The 20,351-nt window shown below is 46.6% G+C and overlaps 1 protein-coding gene and 1 pseudogene across 1 annotated transcript in view; both read right to left on the bottom strand.

The window, feature by feature from the left end:
• The window catches only part of SLC38A1 (solute carrier family 38 member 1), a 92,445-nt gene extending 90,138 nt beyond the window's left edge, over nucleotides 1-2,307 (bottom strand). The window contains exon 1 of the mRNA XM_075551836.1: nucleotides 1,725-2,307. The gene's annotated coding sequence lies outside the window, so the exon portion shown is untranslated. The remainder of the gene's footprint in view (nucleotides 1-1,724) is intronic.
• Nucleotides 2,308-17,052: 14,745 nt separating this feature from the next.
• On the bottom strand, nucleotides 17,053-17,831 carry LOC142451086 (small ribosomal subunit protein eS1 pseudogene; annotated as a pseudogene).
• Nucleotides 17,832-20,351: the final 2,520 nt, after the last annotated feature.

The raw sequence follows: 20,351 nt of genomic DNA, 5'->3' as shown, positions 1-20,351 counted from the left end.
TCGTTTCTGACTGAAACATGTATTGACTCTCAGGGAGGAAACCCAGGCCAATCGATTGCCTCACAGTTAAGACCTCAAGCCAAAGAGTATGGTCTCCAGATGTCTAAGGCGACATACCAAGAATGGACTGACTCGGAAGATCAAACGCATATTGAACCCGAGGCTTCCAAAACCCAAGGGCCCATGGCAGATCTGAGCAGGGACCTGCTTCGCACAGACAAGGAGTACATAGCTCGCTCTGAGATGTTTGACAATGAGGCCGCCCAGCTACCAAGCTCAGGTTTTATTTCCGTTGCCCTGCTGACGTCAGGAAAGGCACGAGTTGCTGCACAGTTTCTTCTATCAAGGTGACATTACAGCCTCGCGGGGCCCCGGATTCTGCAAACCATAGATTTGTTTCCCCCGCGTTGGTTAAATACTAAAATACTATTTGGTTCAATACTAGAATATTTATGTGTGTGTGCGTGTATGTCTATATTACACACGCACACCCTGGGGATATCACATTTCCTTCCAAAAGTCAATGAATACGGCTTTCTCATAGTGGGGTCTTGTTCAGTCTTCCCGCGTGTGTGGTCGCAGATTCTTTTAAGAAAGTCGCGATGCTGTTGGCAGTCCGACTTCCACTGGGGAAAACCAGTTACAAAACCCGGCGTTCCCGCCACGCAGCCAGGCAGAACGGGATCCGGGTAGCACCACGCTCGCCTGGAAGCCCGTGAAAGACACCAGGCGCCCAGGGAAGCGGTAACGGCCAAATTCCTTTCGCGGCCATAAGCCGGGCAGCTTCTCTCCACAACAGTTAGCAAGCACTCGCTTAGGGGCGGGGAGCCCGGCTGGGGAGCCGGGTCTCGGGGCCCAGTACGCTGGGTGGGGGCACTCAGTGGATGGTGGCTAGGGGCTCCGACGCCCCAGGAGACGGATACGGGGCGGGGAAGGGAGGGCAGGGCGCGCTTTCGTTCAGCAGTAACCCCGCGAGTTTGTAAGCCTTTCATGGCGCGGGGCGCGGGATGGAGGGGTTCGGGGGGAAGGGAAAGGGTTTGAAACAGGGAAACCTGTGGCTGGCGCAGTCCCCACCCCAGTCCGGCGCCAGCAGTGGTCTTTTGTTTGCCCTCGGAAAACCACTTCACCCCTCTGGTCGGTTGCATTTCCCCGGGCGCGCAGTCCGGGCGGAAAAAGACGGCGGACATGCTTTGGTCGATTTCCTCGCGCTCTCTCCGGGGTGACGCGGGGCAGGCTGACCGCCGGTCTCCGAGACCTGGCCCTGCGCGCAGCCCCTCGCCCCGGGTCATCCATCACACGCTCTCCCCCGGGCCCTGAGGACACAGGAGCCCCCTGATCCCCGCCAGTGCCCAGCATCTGAGCGCTCCTCGTGGACGCACCCTCCCTCCCGTCGGGTACAGAGTCCTCCGGACTGGCCAGATCGCTGGCCCGCGTAAAAAGGAACCCGATCCAGTGTCACGATGGCTACCAGGAAAACAGACCGGAAAAGTACGTGCGGTCCCCGCAGAGGCCAAACCAAGGGCCCCTGCGCTTCCGTGTGCTGGGAGGAGAGCGAGGTCCCTGGACTTTTCCTTCCCCCAAAGGCACCCCGCGCGCCACCGGCCACAGCCTCGCTCCTGCCTTCCGCTCCCGCCCGGAGGATTCCTGCCTCCCTGTCCAAGTGGCATCCCTCCCTCCGCACCGGCGCTCCCTCCAGCCGCCCCGGGAGCGGACCAGGGCCTTACCTGGAGGAATCCAGTAAGAGGTGACAAAAGGATGCGTCTAGGTGTCCGCCCTTGAGGTTTGGTCGCCCCCCGACCGCTGAACGCCCCTTTTGTGCCAGGGTCTGGCGGCTTCGGCCGGGGACTGGCAAGCGGCAGCCGCTGGAGAAGGTGGCCCCGCGGCTGCGAGAGCTGGGCTGCGCTGGGAGGCTTGGCGTGGCGGATTTCCCAGAAGGTGAGGGCGGAGGTTCCTGGCGACCTTCAGGCGGGCGGCGCGACTGCCCCGGCCCGCTCGCGCCTCGCTCTCCCCTCTTCCTGTCGGGGCCGATTTCATCAGAGGCTCCCCCCACCCACACGCTGCCCGCCGGACTCGCCCTCACAGGGACCCGCTCGGGCACGGAGGCTCTGGACCCGTGGCCGTGCTCCCCCCGAAGGGAGCGTCGCCCTTGCGCATCCAGAGCGCGCGGTGGATTCACGCGGAAATTCAGGCCGTGTCTCCGCGTCGCGCGCCCCGTCTCCGCCCCTTCCACGCGCGCGCTCTTTTACCGAGCGGCGCCCCAGTCACATGGCGTCTCCGCCGGTGGCCGCCGCTGGCGGGCTCCTAGCCGCCCGCTGACCACGCAGCCGCGGCGGCTGGCGGAGCGTGGGCTTCGGGGAAGGGTGGAGGAGGGGGCGGCGGGGCGCGCGCGTCCGGGGCGCACTGGTGGGGGGACGGGAGGAGGAGGCGACGCGCAGCCGGGACACCTGCAGCGCGCTCCTGAGGCCTGGCTGAGGGCTCGGCTGCGGCGGCGGCCGGGAGCCCCTGGGGAGGTACGGGCGGCGGGGACGGGCTGGGCGCTGGGGGACATTTTCGGCTAAGCGGCAGCCCAGCCCGGGCGAGCGCAGCGCGGGGAGTTGCATTGTGGGAAGGGAGCAGCTGCAGGAGGGCCGCGAGGGTGGCGGGTCCCCGAGCTGCGCTGGCGGTGCTGGGGCTGCGGGCAGCGCGAGGGGACAGTGTGTGGGCTCCGAGGACGGGCTCGTGGCGACTCGGGCTGGAGGCAAGGGGACCACGTGGCCGTAGAGGCTGTGGGAGAAGGAGCTGCGGACACCCTCAGAGGTCCTTTGTCTGACCCGCAGCGGGAGGCGCCCCCGACTTCCGGACCCTGCCGGCCTGGGCAGCCCCTCCGAGGCCAGCGCGTGCAGCCGGACTCTGGGGACCGGACCGGGCAGGACCTAACCTGCAGGATGTGCGGAGCTCGGAGCGCGCACCTGTCTGGGCGGGAAGCAGCCCGGAGCCTGCTCCTGCCCGGCTGACCTGGCGCCCCGGGGCTCACCGGACTGGGGCGCTCTAGATCCGGGGGCCTGGGGAAGATGGGGGAAGCCAGATGCTGGGCGCGCATAGGCCCGTGTCCTTCTTTGTTCCAGCATGGTCTTTTTTAACTGGCTGGGCACTTCCTTGCCGTGGAGGCGTGTTTCCTTAAAATGGCGACAGGAAATCCCACCTGCACGTCAGCCAATTACACTGTCCTCTTATCGCAATTTTACAGGGGGGAAATTGGAGCCTTTTATTGAAAGGATGGTTAAGTCTCCGTGTTCCATCAAAACAGGAAAAGGAAGATGAATCATAATTCAAAGATTAACCTACCTGGGGCCTTTCAAGGGGCTGACGGAGTTGGCATTGTATTGCTGAGTGCCTACCGCTTTTTGAGAGCCGACTGACTGCAAACCGGAAGAGGTCAACCTAATTTCAAAAGTCGCATCACCCCTGAGGCTAGGAGACAAGAGCTGGATAGGCGTGAACTGTCTCCATTAGTTCAACACTAGCTTACTGAGCACCTATTTAGAGGGCATGCTACACTCTTGAATAAAACCTGAGAAAATGAACGGCCACCACAAACCAGAGAAGAAGGGGCAGCCACGCTGCAACACTGTCCTGACACTACCTTTTCTGCCGGCTTAACGTCTGTCCTAGCCCTCAGTGTTGCCCGTCTGTAAAAAGGGCCGGTTTGTACACACCTCAAGGAGCCTTGGCGGCATGGTAGGTTATGTGTTGAACTGCTAACCTCAAGGTATATAGTTCGAGCCCACCACGTGGGTGGGTCGCCAAAGGTGACGTTTTCTACTCCTGTAAAGTTTTCCAGTCTTGGAAACCCAGGGGGGCAGTTCTGCCTTGTCCTATTAGGGTCCGTCTGAGTTGCAATCAACACTGAAGTATAAGTTTGAACACTTCATAGTGATGTTCTGTGGCATCCCTCCCTACCTAATTTAGTACGAAATTGCCAATTTTAAACTGCACACTTTGCCTGGTACAAATAATGCTTATAATTAAGATTGGAAGAAGGTAAGACCCCTTTGTGGCCTGGTGACTAAGCCTTTGTCCGCTAAACCAAAAGATCTTCACTGGGTCCCCCTGCCACTCTTGAGGTGAGAGAGATGTAACAATTCATTTCGTTTCTGTAAAGATCACCATGGAACTTTTGTTGGGTAGTTCTACTCTGTCCCATAGGGACAGTATGAGCTGGAATTAATAGGATTTGTGGGTGTTTTATACGATCCATACTTCAGTAATTTTTTTAAAAGCTTTTAAAATGCAAATTGGCTAGAGTGGACTGGGATTTGTAGCAGCCTCTGTGTTGATAGAACTTGTTTATAGGATTTTCCTGACTTGTCACCAGCACAGCTGTATGCATTTGATCCGCAAACTTTTAGCTTGCGGTTAGTTGTTACGTGTAGACTATTTGACACACAACACACAGTGTGTGCAGAGTATGATCTGGAACTTTATTTGTTTTACTTTATTCGCCAGTGTCCTTTAATCCACTCTTCGTATAAATAAGAATGTAGACTCAAAGAGGCTAAGATGGCTACATGGTGAAAAGGGAAAGGCGGAAAATGATTCCCCATTCAGCTCAGAAATTAAAGTGTGCCCTGTCTTAACCAGGATGCAACAATCATTTGCAATCAGATACTCTTGGGCCTAGAGTGTGGAGGGATCGTGCCCCCTCCATGATTGTAGTTGACAGCCCAGAACTGGAGCCTAGCCTTCAGTGTAAGAGCTGCCCGGGAGGAACTGCTGTGTGAGGAGCCCTGGGGCTTACTGAGTGGCCAGTTGGGAGCTCATGCTGAGGTGAGCAGTCGGAACCACCAGCTGCTCAGAGGGGGAAAGATGAGGCTTTCTCTTCCGTTCGCAAGAGTGATAGTCTCAGAGCCATAGGGGCAGTTCTGCTCTACTCTGCCCTACGGGGTTCCCACTAGTCCAGTCATAATGGACCTGATGGCTGTGGGTTTGGGTTTGGGGTGAGTGATTGTAGAGAACAGGAGAAGGAGAGGGACATTCAGCACCACGAAGAGTGGCTGGTTTCTCAAAGGCTTCTTGTAGGCGAAACTTCCTACAACACTTCAGTTGTTCAGCATCCCTGACCAGTGCAAACAAAGGTTTACTTCCCCCCCACCTCGCCCAGTCCAGCAGTGCCTCAGAAGAAAGATCTGCCATTTTGCTGCGCCGCAAACTGAAGAGCACGGAGATTCTTCAGGATGGGCTTAGAAAGATGGGTGCACTGATGTCAGAAGTGTGTAGACCTCGTTGGAAGACATGTCAAGAAGCACTAGTTTTGCCTGTTGATATTTTGTCTAACAGGTTTCAATGATTTTTGTAGCAGTGCTTTTTTACTTACCCCCATGGGGCTGCCCTGAGTCAGAAATGACCTGACAGTGGTGGTCTTTGTTGCTGTCTCGGGAACTTGGAGCCTAACCGCAATTGCTGTGGTTCTTGAATGGAAGATGGTGCGGCATGGTGGGGGGTGCCCTCCTTATTCACTGAATACTCACAAGCAGCAGGCTAAGCCCATGACAGCACAGCAGTATCCCCAAGCAGGGTGTACCACCCTGTCGCATTTTCTGAGTATTCCTTCCAAACCGCACATCTCTCATTGACACATTGATGGCTGGTATCCGAAGTTGGCTGGCCACGCCTGGTTCCCCAAAGCTGGAAGAACCCTTGGAAGGCTTAGGAGGTAGAAAGACCTCAGACCACTTTGTCTGCCGATGGGTGCCCCTGGCCTATTGTGGGAGAGTGCAGAAAGTCTGTCTGCTCTGAAATAGTTGCAAGCACTGTGATTAATACTGTACCTCCACCAGACTTGTAATTGGTTCTCGAGGGAGGCCAAAGGCCATCATATCCCTCTCCGCAACCAAACTCATTGCTGTTCAGTCAAATGTCCCCTCTTAGAAGCCCGATGAGACAAAATAGAAATGCCCTACAGCTTCTCTGACTGCCACACCGTTCTCTGGAGCAGCTGGTGGATCCGAACCACTGACCTTTTCGTCTGCAGCAGAGGCCTTCACCAAGATGCTACCAATGCTCCTTAATGAGCCTCCCACTGACCCTAAACTAAATTGAAATTTTAGAACAGACTTCTTAGGAAATGTCTATATTGTCTCTGATTGAGGACCAGCTTTGTAGGGTCAGTCATTTATTTTCCATCTGTTAGAGGAGCTAGTGGTGTAGTTCATAGGAATTAGGATATATGTCAAGGCAATCTCATTCCTTCAAGCTAAACAAAAGAGCCAGGGCCTACGGATCGATCCTGGAGGCTTAATGTCCAATATGAGTGATTGTACTAATTGCATGTCTGCAGGTCAACTGGTGGCTGGCTTGGGCAGTGCAGAGTTTGAAGCCCACCTTTGCAACCCGTGCTTGTTGTGAAAATGGGAATGGATACTCTGATGATCAAGGACTCAGTGTCTAAGGAAAAATCATTCAAATCCTTGGTTCTTAATCAGCACTCAGTAATTTGCTGTTATTTGCATAGTTAGCAGAAATAAACAGAGGGCACTGAGTTTTCAAGGCCTCAATTAACAGACACATTTCACTTTATTGTGTTCACCATATACTAAAAACGCTGCCAGGTGCCCATCTCATCCCCTATTCCACTGTGAGGATGAGGAGAGTGAAGGGATTGGAGAGCAGTTAGTTCTTCAACTCAACTCCCCGCCTTATCTTTAAGGATCAATTTGAGAATGTTTTCCTGGAAGACTGGACGTGTTCTAAAATCTAGTGTAGTGTCTGCATTTACTAATGATGACCGTGGAAACTACAACTCTTTGTAGCAAACATAGAGGCAAAAACTGTAGTCTCAGGGCCAGACTTCCTCATTCTCACCCTAACCGTCTGACCCTGAGGAAATTCCTTGACTTCTCTGTGCCTCGGTTTCCTCTTCTTAAGAGTGTGCATAAGTAGTAACATCTACCTCAGAGTTCTATGAAATCTACATGTCAATACTTAGAAACGACTTAGAAACGGTTCCTAACATATCTTAAATATTCAGGAAATAATTATTACTGGAAGTACTTTGGCCGTATAGGAATGTAGGAGGAATATAGATCTGGTTGGTATCCAGAAATTGTACCCAAAAAAGAATACAGAAAGATATTCAAAATAGCACAGAAACTAAGGCACTGGCTTTAATATCAAGCAAATAAGGACAAGTTCCCTCCAGCCCTCTCTCCCCCCCAAAAAGAACCCCACTAGCCTCAAGTCAATTCCCACTACTGGTGGTCTTATACAAGAACAGAATTGCTCCTTTCGGCTTCTGAGACGGTAAACTTTACTGGAGCAAATAGCCTTATTTTTCTCCCTCAGAGCAACTAGTGGGTTTGAACCTGTGACCTTGTGATTAGCAACCAGTGCTTATCCCATAATACCACCAGGGCTTCTTCAAGACGAGTGAGGTAACATTTTAAAATATTTATTCACATCAAGGATAACAAATTCACGGGGCCAGATCCAAAGGACTCAGGTGGCTAGGATTCTCCAAAAACTCACTGCCATTGAGTCAGTTTCGACTCACTGCTATCCAGTGAGCCTTTAGAGACACTTGGAGAAACAAGATACAGGGCTTTGGTCTGATCCAATGTGATCGTACTCAATTTTTTATCAAATAGCTAGAGAAAGAGGTTTCATCTAAGTCCAAGAGAAAGGAAAGTGACCGTAGGGCCGTGGTGAAGGAAGAAGTCAAGGCAAGTGAGGATATGAGATAAGAAAGGGGGGAAATGAAGGATAAGGTCAGAAGCCAGCGGTACGTGCAACAAGTGACAAGTGCCCAGGTCAGGACGAGAGCCTGGTCATTGCGAGATACCGGGCTCACTTTCGCTGGGTGCTGTTTGATGTTGGGCAGAAACATCATTTTTGTCTTACTGCTGAAAAAGGTGACTTTTTGGAGGGTGTGCTGTTTTACAGTTGTGGCTACAATGTACACAGCAAAACAGTAATTCAACAGCTTGTCCACAGCAATTCAGTGGCGTTGATTACATTCTTCAAATTGCTAGATGTTTTCCGAATTAGTCCATTTCCGTTAGGGCACACTCAATGCGCCTAAGCAAAAGTTCCCTCTCCCTAGTTCCTTCCCACTCAGGGCAACCAATAATAAGGTTTGGGATGGGAATCAATTGGTTACCAAACAATATTTGGAGAGATGACTACAGTAGATTAAAAGGATAAACCTGGCTTGAACAGTTCAGACCTTGATCTCCTCTCTAATACACTTGGGGCTCGATCTGCTTTTCAATGTTTTGTTTAGTTTTCTAATGGGATTTAATCTCTGGTGCATTCTGTCAGTGGGGACAGCCTTCTTGAATCTTTGTTAGGTAGTTTCTGTTTTTCGCTTCATGAAACCCAGGATTGATAAAGCTATAGAGACAACCATTAGCAAATGGGTTTCTGGAAGTACAGTGAGGGATGTGGGGGTGGGGTTATTCAGCTGCGTACCAAAAGGTTAGTGGTTCAAACTCACCAGCTGTCCCACTGGAGAGTGATGTGACATTCAGCTTGTGTATAGATTTGCAGCCTTGGGTTTCTTTGCTTGTTTCAGGGAGGGGTTGGTTTTTGTTTCTTGGTTTTATTTTTATTGCTAGCAGTATTTTAGGGTGGGGTGGGGTGGTAATCTTGTTCATTACTTGATTAGAGTAATACATTACTAAAATAGCTTTCCATTCTAAACAATTGTTCATAAGATAATCAATACCAAATCATTTTCAGTGTGCTTGATTTTGGAGGACTCGTTATTTGGTTATATTTTGATCATAGAAGCTATTTCATAATCATAAGTGGGATCATTGTACCAAGAGGTCTTTAGCTGTTCGTCTTCTGTTGATGTACTTATAGCCATAAATGGTTACTCACGCATGCACACATGTTTATGTACTTCTAAAATACAATGTTCAATGTATTTGAATCAAATGTAACATGTCCCAAATCGAACTGATCATTCCTACCCCTACCACCCCATCCCAATCTTCTTCCCCCATTAAGCCCTATCTTGGGAAATGGTACCACCATGCACATAATTTCTCGAGCCAGAAACACTGGAGTATCTTGGCTGCTCTCTCCCCGTTACCCCACACACCAATGAATCCATTCTTTCACCTAACATTCGCTAAGTGCCAGGCATTCTGTGAGTCTCGTGTGGAGCTTGGAGCTAGAGTGAGAGACTAGCATTACCCCAAGGATCCCTCCAGTGAGTGCAGTCACAGGCCAAGATCAAGGCCCTGAGAAGAAGGGGCATGACTGTGTGAGAACTCAGCAGGGATGCTGCCCTGCCTTGGGATCCAGGGAAAGCTCCCTTCAACAAACCACCCTTGTTAAAGATTTCAGACTCGCTCTTCTTTAGGCTAAGGGTCTGAATAAAGAGGCTGTGATGAGCAGGGGTCATTTTTTACAGTAATAACGACCACTCTACCCCCCAAATAGTCCTAGCATCTGCTCCCTTTCCACAATTCCCACAGTCAACACCAAGCAGGACCCTCCCTCCATCTAGCACGTACACCCTGAGCCAGCTCTTTCCAAAGAATATTGATAGCTATTGGTCTCTCTTCCTGGATGGATGAATTATTGTAAAATTATATCTTTAGCAGTTCAGTAACTCTAGTTCTTTGAAATTTAATTTAAATTTTAGATCCTTGGGTGGACAAAAGATACACACACACACACAAGAGGATATAAAATTTGCATTTCACTAAGTGTTTTAAATTTAGAAGCTTATATGCACAAATCAAATGAATAGCTATTTTTGGAATCTTCCGATTAATAAGTTCACAATTTAAAAAGCATTCAGGGGAAGTGTCTTTTTTAAATGAAAAGAGGAAGCTCAGCATGTGTTTAAAATAATATACTTAGTTTAATACCTTTGTAGTTTTTGCCAATTATCTGGAAAAGTCAGACCCCCGGCTACCCAAAAAGTATGCCTTATTTAATAGCTAGTACAGTTGTTTTTGTTTTTAACTCCAGAATTATCTGGATAAATTCCAGCATGCTCTAAGTCACATTCTCTGTATGAAATGAACAAGTAAAAGGGATCTAATTAAGCCCTGCTGTTCTCCTCTCTCTTCTTATAATAATTAGTATTTAGATATAATGCTGTAGTTATATGCTACAAACCACTTAGCAATATCAATTTAATAATGAACTCAATGGTTCTTTCCCTACATTCAACATTATTCCTTTGATTTAGAAAAAAACACAGAAATGCACTGACCTCTCCTTTTTAATATCGAAGAAGAACAGGTGAAAGAAAACTGTCTCACTTTGTGGCAGGCCGTTGGTCCAGCCAGCCAGCCATGCATCATCCATCATCCATCCATCCATCCATCCATCCATCCATCCATCCATCCATCCATCCACTTGTGTGTTCGCTCCTCTTGCAGCCTTCTTTATCTGATTCTGTCTCGTCTACTCTAGAAACTTGGTCCCTGCATCTATTGTTTGCTACTGTATTTTCATCCTCTCCTATACAGCTGTAAATCTTCAAGCCTCTCCCAGCTCACTGACATGAGGAGGGAAGGAGGGGGGAGGGAAGGAAGGAGAAGAAATAGAGAAGAAAAGGGAGGCAGGGAAAAGGCAAGGACATTTCCTTTAACTTTATCTCTAGCACTTATGAGTGTAACAACGGCTGGGTAGCACAAACTAAGAATTCACCTGCTAAATGAAATCTTGGAGGTTTGAGTACCCCTCAGAGGTACCTCAGAAGAAAGCTCAGGCAACCTGCTTTTGAAGGTCAGCTAATGAAAACTCTGTAGAGCACTATTCCGCTCTGGTATCACCTGAGTCATTGTTGACTCAAAGCAACTGGTTATAGCTCTTACCTTCTTCCATTTCAGAGCCAAGCTCCTCCAAAGTACTGTTTCCAATTCTGTACCTCCTAGTCACTCTTTAAATAGCGCGTATGCACATGCACACACACAAAAGTAACATTCTCCCTGTAGAGAAATTGGAAGATAATAAGTACATACATAAAAATACATGCATACATAAATACATAGGTAAAATAAGTACATTAAAATGTAAAGAAAATAAAAATCATTCTTAAGTTTGTAGACCATAGATAACCACTGTTGACATTTAATTCATTCTATATACATTCACACCTTTTTCAATTTTACATTCAAAATTATCTCTCAATTTTTATTTTATGTGGCATTATATGATCATTTTACTGTTATTCAACCTTCTTCTAAAATACAACTATTTGTTAATTTGAAAAAAATATAACTTTTAATGACTAAAAATCATTCCATCATATGATTTTACCCTAATTCTCATTCATTACAGATGTTGACTTTTTAGTACATGTGTTATTCTCTAAGAAGCTCTGGTAGGGCAATGACTAGGTGTTCAGCTGCTAAATGAGAGTCAGTTGGTTCAAAGCCACCAGCCGATACTAAAGACCTGACAGCCTGTTTCCCAAAAAGATAACAGCAGAGGAGATCCTATGGGGGCAGTTCTACTCTGTCCAATAAGTGAGTTGGAAGCCACTTGATGGCACACCACAACAATTACACATTGGTTGTTAACAGCAAGATGAACAGTTCAAAACCAGTAGCAGCTCTAAAGGAGGAAAATGAAGCTTTCTACTCCCCTACAGAGTTACAGTCTTAGAAACCCATGGGGAGCAGTTCTACGCTGTCCTGTAGGGCTGCTATGAGTCAGAATCAACTCGATGGTAGTGAGACAAGCTAATCATAAAATGATATAGCATCATAAATATTCAGAGATGGAATAATGGAGTGTAATGGAGAGCATGTATTGAAGTCAGTATTAATAGTAAATGAAGGTGCTTGTGACATTGTATCTTCAACATTCTTAAGCATTAAAATTTTTGCTTATTCTTATTAATTTAGTTTATGAAAATGAATCCCTAGGTCCAATGTGCATTTCTTTTGTTTCTTGTTTTATTGCACTTCAGAATGTACTTATCAGACTTTATATTTCTTCTGTGAATGGTATCTTTATCTGTTTTGCCCAGTTTTCTCCTAATACTTCAGTGCTTTTCAATAATGTGTATTAAACTTTTACAGGTTAGAGATCATGTGGCAGTGACGTTCTCTATTTCTGCTTGTCTCTTCATTTTTCTATATTCAGAAGTTTTAAGTGTTCAAGGCCACAAAACAATGGCCTCCCACCCCCCTTAGAAATAAATTTCTCTAATGGATGCCATAGTCACTTGAATTTGCCCTCAGTTGTTATGACAAGTTTGTTTTGCCATTTAACTAGTGAGAATTGTGAGTATAAATTCCCAATCACTAATCATTCATTACAGTAGCAATTGTGAAGACTCCCTTTGCTTCTCCCCTTTGTGTGGTATTGTCTTTATGAGACCATTATTATATTTTGCGTATATGTATGTTATATATACTAACATCTTAGAATATAACACTCATGTACTTAAAAGTCAACATCTCTAATGAATGAGAATGAGGGTAAAGCCATCAGGAACAGATCTATATATATGTATATATATGTAACCATTCTGTCCACTGATCTGCCTCCTCTTCCATCACTTACATTGATTTGTGTGTTAGACTTTCATAGGTTTTGGTACCAACTAGATCACTTGCCTTTCCATAATTACTATTATCCAACTGTTTCTTCGCTACTTTGATCTGTTTATCAGATAAACAGAGAAGATCACTACTAAGTCAACCAAACAAAAAAAAATTGGAAATGGGTTTTGCCATGCTTATAAATTATTTTAAACACATACATAAAAGAGTTTATAATAAAAACTAAAATAGCTAGGAATCCTATTATCAAGACATGTATAGGCACTCTAACGGGGTAATGGGGTAGTGTGGGATCCATCCCCACAGTGGAACAGGTCCTTAAGGAGCAGCGTGTGCAATTAAGGAACAGAAAGAAGACAGAAAGGGGGCCCAGGGCAATCCTCTCCAATGTCGGAATAAGAGAGTTTATGTAGCAGCGAGGGTGCAAGCCTCCAGCAGGCACACACACAAACAATAGAATGGGCCAAGTGTGAATCTCTTTGGGAGAATGCTTCATGATATAAGCATCGGGTGTTTAAGAGACAACAGAGGGAAAAAATCACACACACAAAAAAAAGAGACAGAAGTTCAATCCTTGAGTTATAGGGACAAAGGGAATCTAACTGCTTTTAAAGAGAGGCATCCTTTAGCTAGGTGCCTGTAGGCGACAGCTTTGGGTTAGCATCTTAATGGAGGGTAGTTGTGGAGAAACCTCTTCTCTGGAGAATGTGTATCTAATGTTATCCTATCCAGGAACTGTGGAGCGCTTCCTCTTTACACTAGAGCTGGTCTTCCAAGCCCTGTGGTCATGAGTGTAGACCACTTACACTTTCATCTGTGTTCTCAATTTTCCACAGGGTAGGATTAAATTTGACTGATCTATAAGTGGAGAACTGACTGAATTGAGATATATAATACAAGGCTTCTCCGTAGTCTGATAACGTCACTCTTTGCTAAATATATTTGAGAAAAGTAAATTATGTACATCGAAGTGTAGTGGTTTTAAATAAAAAATGAATCGTGCTAACCATGTACAGTGAACACCACTATTTTCAGGTAAATGAGATTTCTATTTTAGGGAAGCATACATGGGAACTCCTTATGCTCTTAATTTTTAATAGCCCACAATATCATTTTTGACATTTTATAGGCAAAAGGCTACAGCTGTGTTTACTGCAGAGAGTAAAAATAAATAGTCTCAATTACTAAAAATCTTTGAAAATCAACAGGATCTGTCATACATTGAGTTCCCTTGGAAACAGACCTGAGACAGAGATTGAGCAGAAAGCTATTCGGGTGTGTTCTTGGGAAGCGCACTAGAGGAAGGTGAGGGAAGGGAGTGGAATTGAGCAGAGGGAGTTTCACCACTGTGATGGAATGACATCTCTGAGTGGATCCCACTTTACTAAGGAGGCTGGTGCTGGAGCTGGCGATGGGTCGGACTGCTCACCGAAGTTCGAAATGACCAGCTGCTCCGAAGGAGAGAGAGAAAGGCGTTCTGCTTGGTAAAGATTTATAGTCTTGGCGATCCCAAGGGAGAGTTGGACTCCTATACGGTCAATGGTCAATGTGACTACGTGGCACCACGTTTCAGTTTGCCATTTCGGTTTCCCACTTTTCTATTAGCTGGGATTAAAAAGAGATAAATACACGTCAGTTCTCGTTCTGTAGATCTCCTGAGTGTCTCCGTGCTGTTAGTTATGAGAATGTTAGTTTCCTGCTTCAGTCCTGTACAACTGGCAGCCGCTGCAATAGTCAAATCCAGTCCGTTCCTCTGCTACCTTCATTACCTTACACTTCAAACTGGCCTTTAACAAGCATTAGAAACACCGGGTATGCCTTGAGGTGGGCTTTAGGAAATGAAAGGGCTAGTCTGGCAATGGACAGGAGGTCATTTTTCTAATGTAAGCAAAGTGTGAGAATGGAAGGTAAGGGGAGGTAAAACGGGAGGTGGGGGGTGGGGTTCTGCATTGCCTGCCGAGTGTAAAGAACTCGCTGGAATAAGATCTCAGATGCCATCCATTCTTTCTCTCCATTTAGCAAGGGCCTTGCTGCTAGATAAATTCTAATCCTGTGCATGTGCCAGATGCCTGCTTGGGCAATTGCTTAACCTCATTAATCTTTAATTCCTTCATTTGTAAAACCGATAAAAATAGTGCATCCTTCATGGGGTTGTTGTGTGGCTCACACAAATGCCAGCTTAGGGAGCCCGGCGCTTTTGTCCACAGTACTGGTTAGCTATCATTAACAGCTGATACCATAACATGCTTGATTGGAGGAAGCCCTGTGGGCGCAGTGGTTAAGTGCTTGCTTCCTAAACAGCAGGTCAGCAGTTTGACCTCTCCAGCCACCCCTTGGAAGAAAGATGTGGCCGCCTCTTCCTGAAGGACTCCAAGGTCAAACTCAGTGTCCTCAAGTTGCTTCTGACACATAGCAACCCTGCGGTCTTGGGAACCACGTGCTGTGGCTCTGATCTTGCTGATAGGGGCGCCATGCGTCAACGCCAACTCACTAGCAACAGGACCCTTTACTTGCGACATCCCTCCGAGTCCCCAAACCAGCTGAAAGTCAAGCAGTTGAAGCCCACCCCAAGAGGCCTCAGAAGACAGACCCGGAGATCACAGCCCTGGAAATTCTCGGAAGCGGTTCTACCCTGTCCACATGGGGTTGCCAAGTTAAAGCGGCTTCACAGAAACAAACACCACCATTTCTTTCCTTGAACAAGCACCAATGTCTGCTTTCTATTCAGTGAGCATGGACAGACAGCATGGACTCTGGTTCAAACCCAGGTTCTTTCTTTGTGTTGGCCGTGTGACTTTGGGCAAGTTGCTCAATTGTTTTGTTTCTCCATTTCCTTGTTAGCAAAGTGGAGGATGTTCCCACTCAGGGTTTTGCTGTGAAGACTGAACGAACATGTGTAAAGCCTTCAGGATCGTGCCGCCTTGAAAGGATCTTAGGAATATTAGCCATCGTCCCTGTCATCCCTGTCGTCCCTGTCATCCCTGTGGGGTGCTTGGTTGGTGAAGACTCTGCTCCTGCAGCAGCGTTGAAGTGGCAAACACACAGAGATGCTTGAACTCACCAGTGCCGCATTATACGTGCTGGGTATTTCTGGGGGTCCGGGCAATGCCATCTATTCGACTCCCTGACCAGATCATAAGGCTAAGCAGGGGTTCCCATTCTTGGCTTAGGAAACATTATCATCAGGTAGCCAGGCAGTCGCTTTGAGTTCTCGTCCAACAAAACACTCGCAAAGAGAGTGGGAAGTCTGAGGAAGAAGGAAAAGGTTTAATCGAAGACATGGAACCACCCAGGGGGTCGACAAGATCCTCGAGTGGCCTTGATTTGTCTTGACATTTGGTGCCATCTAAATGCATGCCCTTAGGAGCCCTGGTGGTGTAGTGGTTACGTGTTGGGCTATGATCTAAGTCGGCAGTTCAAAACCATCAGCAGCTTCTCCGGAGAAAGACTGGATTTTCTATTCCCATAAACAGTTACAGTCTTGGAAACCCACGGATGAGGGGATGGCTGGGGAGGGAGGTTTGCTACGAATCAACCTTGACTGGATGGCAGTGGGCAAGTCCGAGAAATGCATACCCGGAGGGATGTAGAAACCTCATGGCAGCATTCCAAGCTGGGCTGCTAGAATTTCCTCCAGCATATTCCTAGTAAGTGGACTCTAGCTCCTTGTTGGCTTTTGTCCCATCAATCCCTCCTCATAGCGACAAACTAGAACTGTTCCCTACGATTGCTAGGTTGTGATCTTTCTGGAAGCAGATCACCAGGTCTTTCTCCTGAGTCGTCACTTCCAGTTAGAAGCCTAGCACTTAAACACTGGGCCACCAGGAATCCTTTGTCACCTGTGGGGGGCTATTTATTTCATTTTCAGGTTTTTCTGTTAATCCTTGTTCTGTCCCTGACCACCCCACTCTACCCTGCCCAATTCAACCTCCCACTGCCACGTGCCCTTCTAGATGCCTGAGAAAGCTCCAGGTGGCTTTTCTCCCATAGCAGCCAACGTGAATGGGCACCAACCCCTCAGCAAGCTGTCCTGTCTTCTTCCTCAGGACGAGTGCTTCTGGTATCTTCCATCATTCCCTAATATGTGCTGGTGACATGTTTGCCACATACGATATTAACGATGGGATGTGTGCTCATTTCAGCTACTTCATTGTTGGGCCTCGGTAGCCCTCATTTTGCTTAGAGAAGAGGTTGCTCCTGACTGACAAGTTTCTCCTTCAGTTATCCTATTTCCACCTCTTGCGCCTCACTCTTTCCCTTGGCCTCCACTCGACAGCATCTCCAATACTTAACATGTGGACCTTTGAAGGTTGATGGCCTCAAAAGAAGTCTAAACAGTAGTCTTCGTGGGGAGTAGACGTGTCACACAGGCGTAACCAGAACGTGTTGAGGAGAAAACTCCAAAGAAACCAAACTCACTGCTGTTGAGTCCACTCTGACTCCTCACCCGCCCCTGTGGCTTTCTGAGACTGCAGCTCTTTTTTCATTCTTTTTCAAAAATAAGATCTTTTATTTGTCATTATTAAAAGCCTGCATTTTAAAGAGGTTCTTGAACTAGTGGTTCAAAGTCTTCCATCAGCCCATGCCACTTGAGCACCTGTCTCATCGCCAGCAGCTTTTCCAAAACTACCCCCTTCACCATGAAGCTCCATGAGTTTCCCCAATCCAGATTTGGCCTTCTTCAGCATTTGTGCTTTGCTGATGAACACATCCTGGGGAGGAGAAGTAGACTGGCCTTTCTCAGTGCTGTCTGGAATCCATTTGCTGACCACTTCTTTCCAGTCATTTGTTGGCTCCTCTCGGTCATGATTTCCATCCTCTTCTTCTGGATTCAGTAGACTTGTTTTAGCGTAGAGGTTCTTCTGAATCTGATTGCTGGTTTTTTTAGTAAAATCAACATAGAACAGACGAAGCAGATAGCCGTTGGTACTCTTGACATCAACATGAGCTTCAGTCATGGTCTGCCATTTTTAGATCATGGAGCACATCTGGCCCTGCATGTAAAATCCGTGCCAGGGAAGCTGATCAGGAGACTTTTTGCCCTGAATGGCCAAGCAATTAGCTTGAATTTTCTAAATACAACTTCATCATTCTGCAGATCAACAAGGCTCACTTTGAAAACTGGACCCTTGAGGCCATCAGATGCAATTTGGGTTCCTTGAGTCCTGGTGACTAGTGTTTTCCCAGTATTTTTAATATTGAACATAGTAGGTGCTTTCACATCATTCCAGTCTTTCTTAGAAAACAATCAACCACTTTCTTTTTGGCTTTCTTTTCAGTCCCCTTTGTAAGGGACTTGTTCTTGCCAATGGCCATGGTATTGCTCAGAAAGCTAAATGGGCCTGAGACTATAACTCTTTATGGAAGGTGAGTCTTTTCTTCCTCCTACGGAGTGGGTCGGGCTTTCGAACTGCTGACCTTGTGGTTTGCAATCCAACTTGTAATCACTACACCACCAGGGCTCTTTGTGTTAGGAGTGGGTACAAAAAGATATTTTTGTGGTGGGGAATGAAAGAGGAGAGGTAGTTCGTCTATAAAGTTGATATGTGTGTAGGAGTAACCCCTCCCCCAAAAGCCATATCCACTTGGAACCTCAGACGTCACTTTACTTGGAAATGGGTTCTTTAAAAAATGTATTCCGGTTAAATGGGAGCCATATTGGAATCCAATGTGACTGGTGCTTTTCTTAGAAAAGAGAACGGTGGACACAGGGACAATGGCAGAGTCAGAGAGTAGAGTTACCCGCCTCAAATCAAGGAATGCCAGGATTGCTAGCAGCCAGGAAATCTCATCAGGCCCTAGTGAAGCACTGCGGCCGTGTGCATTTGCTTGCCTTTGTAGATCACTCGCTGGTCAATGACACTGCCTCTACTGTTATCCTTTAGAAGTTAAGGATTTATTTTACTCTTACTGCAATTATTTAAGGAAAAGAGACTATCAAGTATATTCATAGTGAAATAAGTGAACAGTGAATTATAATTTCAGTACAGTTTGTCTTAGTGCCTTAAGATTTGTTTTAGTTGCCTGAGCAGTAAGAATTGAAGCAAATGAACAGCTTGTTACTTTAGGCCCGAGAACAGAAGTGTTTGTTAAAGAGTAACTGGGGTGTAGCTTGTTCTTTTGAGTCCCAAAGAAAAGCAAAAAGCCTTCCGCTGTCACCATTGGAAGCATGACAGGACACCAAGCAGATCAAAGCATAAGGAAGGAGACACGATGTTTACTAGCCTGTACCCACTCAGATTTACAGCTGAAATCCCTTAACATGTGGGATTTTAATGTTTACTTTTGTGTATTATTTTTGTTTCTCTATCTCTTTAAGTTTTGATGCCATCCATAAAGTTCTCAGCGGCCAATTTCTCTGAAGTGTTCCTTCTTTGTAGCTCTGCTGAAACCTTTTTACTTTGGTTTCACAAACCGTTCTGATATGTGAAATACCAGTGACGTAGCATCCAGTATAAGAGCAATACACAAGCCACCACAGTGCAACAGACAAACTGACAGACTAGAACTAATCAGGATTAGGGGAAGATTTATGAGCAACTTGTGATATGCAGATGACACAACCTTGCTTGCTGAAAGAGAGGAGGACTTGAAGCCCTTGCCGATGAAAGTCAAGGATTGCAACCTTCTGTATGGATTATAACTCAACGTAAATGAAGCCCAATCCTCACAACTGGACCAGTAGGACCAACTGGACCAACATCATGATAGATGGAGAAAAGACGGAAGTTGTCAAAGATTTTATCTTGTTTGGATCCACAATCAATGCTCATAGAAACAAGTCCAGGGATCAAAAGACACATTGAATTAGGTCAACCTGCTGCACAAAACCTCTTTAACAAGCCACGGTATTTCCAATTGCCTCATATACATGGGCATGTTGGGCACTGAAGAAGGAAGTCCAAAGAATTGACATATTTGCATGGTGGCACTGCCAAATATTGGAAGCACATGGACTGTCAAAATAAATAAACAAATCTGTTTGGAAGCAGTACAGCCAATGCTCCTGAGAGGCAAGGATGGCAAGACTTCATCTCCCGGACTGTGGACATGTTCTTAAGAGAGATCAATCTCTGGAGAAGGACATCGTGCTTGGTAAAGGAAAGGGGCAGTGGAAAAGAGGAAGGCCCTCAACAAGATGGATTGGCACAGTGGCTGCAACAGTGAGCACAAACCCAAGAACAACTGTGAGGATGGAGCAGGACCAGGCGGTGTTTTGTTCTCTTGGACATGGGTTTGCGATGAGTCAGAACACACTCAAAGGCACCGAACAATGACTCTTCTAGGTAGGCCAGGAGCTCACAATATTTGAGGAAAACTCCCGTTACCTTTTCATCCCTTTTCAATGAAAATTTTAAGTTCTTTAGTATTTTCTACGTTCTAAATTCATTCTTCATTTTCTTCCATTAAAATGTCTGCTCAACCCAGGGACCAGGAGCATTAACCTAGGAGGTTTTTAGAAATTTTGACTCTCAGGTTCCACGCAGACCTAGTGAATCAGAACCTGCATTTTAACCAGATTTCTATGCACACTGAAGTCGGAGAAGCTCCGGATTAAGCCATCCCAACCACCTCCAGATATACCGAGCCTCTTTGTCAGTGATTTTAAAAAGAAACCTCAGTGATGTTCTGTTGCAAACTTTCACCAACATATACTGATAATTTTATCCTTGACTGTAGGTATGCATCGTTTTTAAAACTTTATTATGTTTCTTATATGATGTGTATAGTTGATTTCACTGAGCCCCGGTGGTGTAATGGGCTGCGTGTGGGGCTAATTGCAAGGTCAGCAGTTTGAAACCAAGTGTGGCTCCTCAGAAGAAAGAGGAGGCTTTC

Source organism: Tenrec ecaudatus, chromosome 6 (assembly GCF_050624435.1).
Source record: "Tenrec ecaudatus isolate mTenEca1 chromosome 6, mTenEca1.hap1, whole genome shotgun sequence".
Classification (NCBI taxonomy): domain Eukaryota; kingdom Metazoa; phylum Chordata; class Mammalia; order Afrosoricida; family Tenrecidae; genus Tenrec; species Tenrec ecaudatus.
The sequence above is the reverse complement of the archived record's forward strand: the minus strand, read 5'-3'. Positions and strand labels throughout refer to the sequence as shown.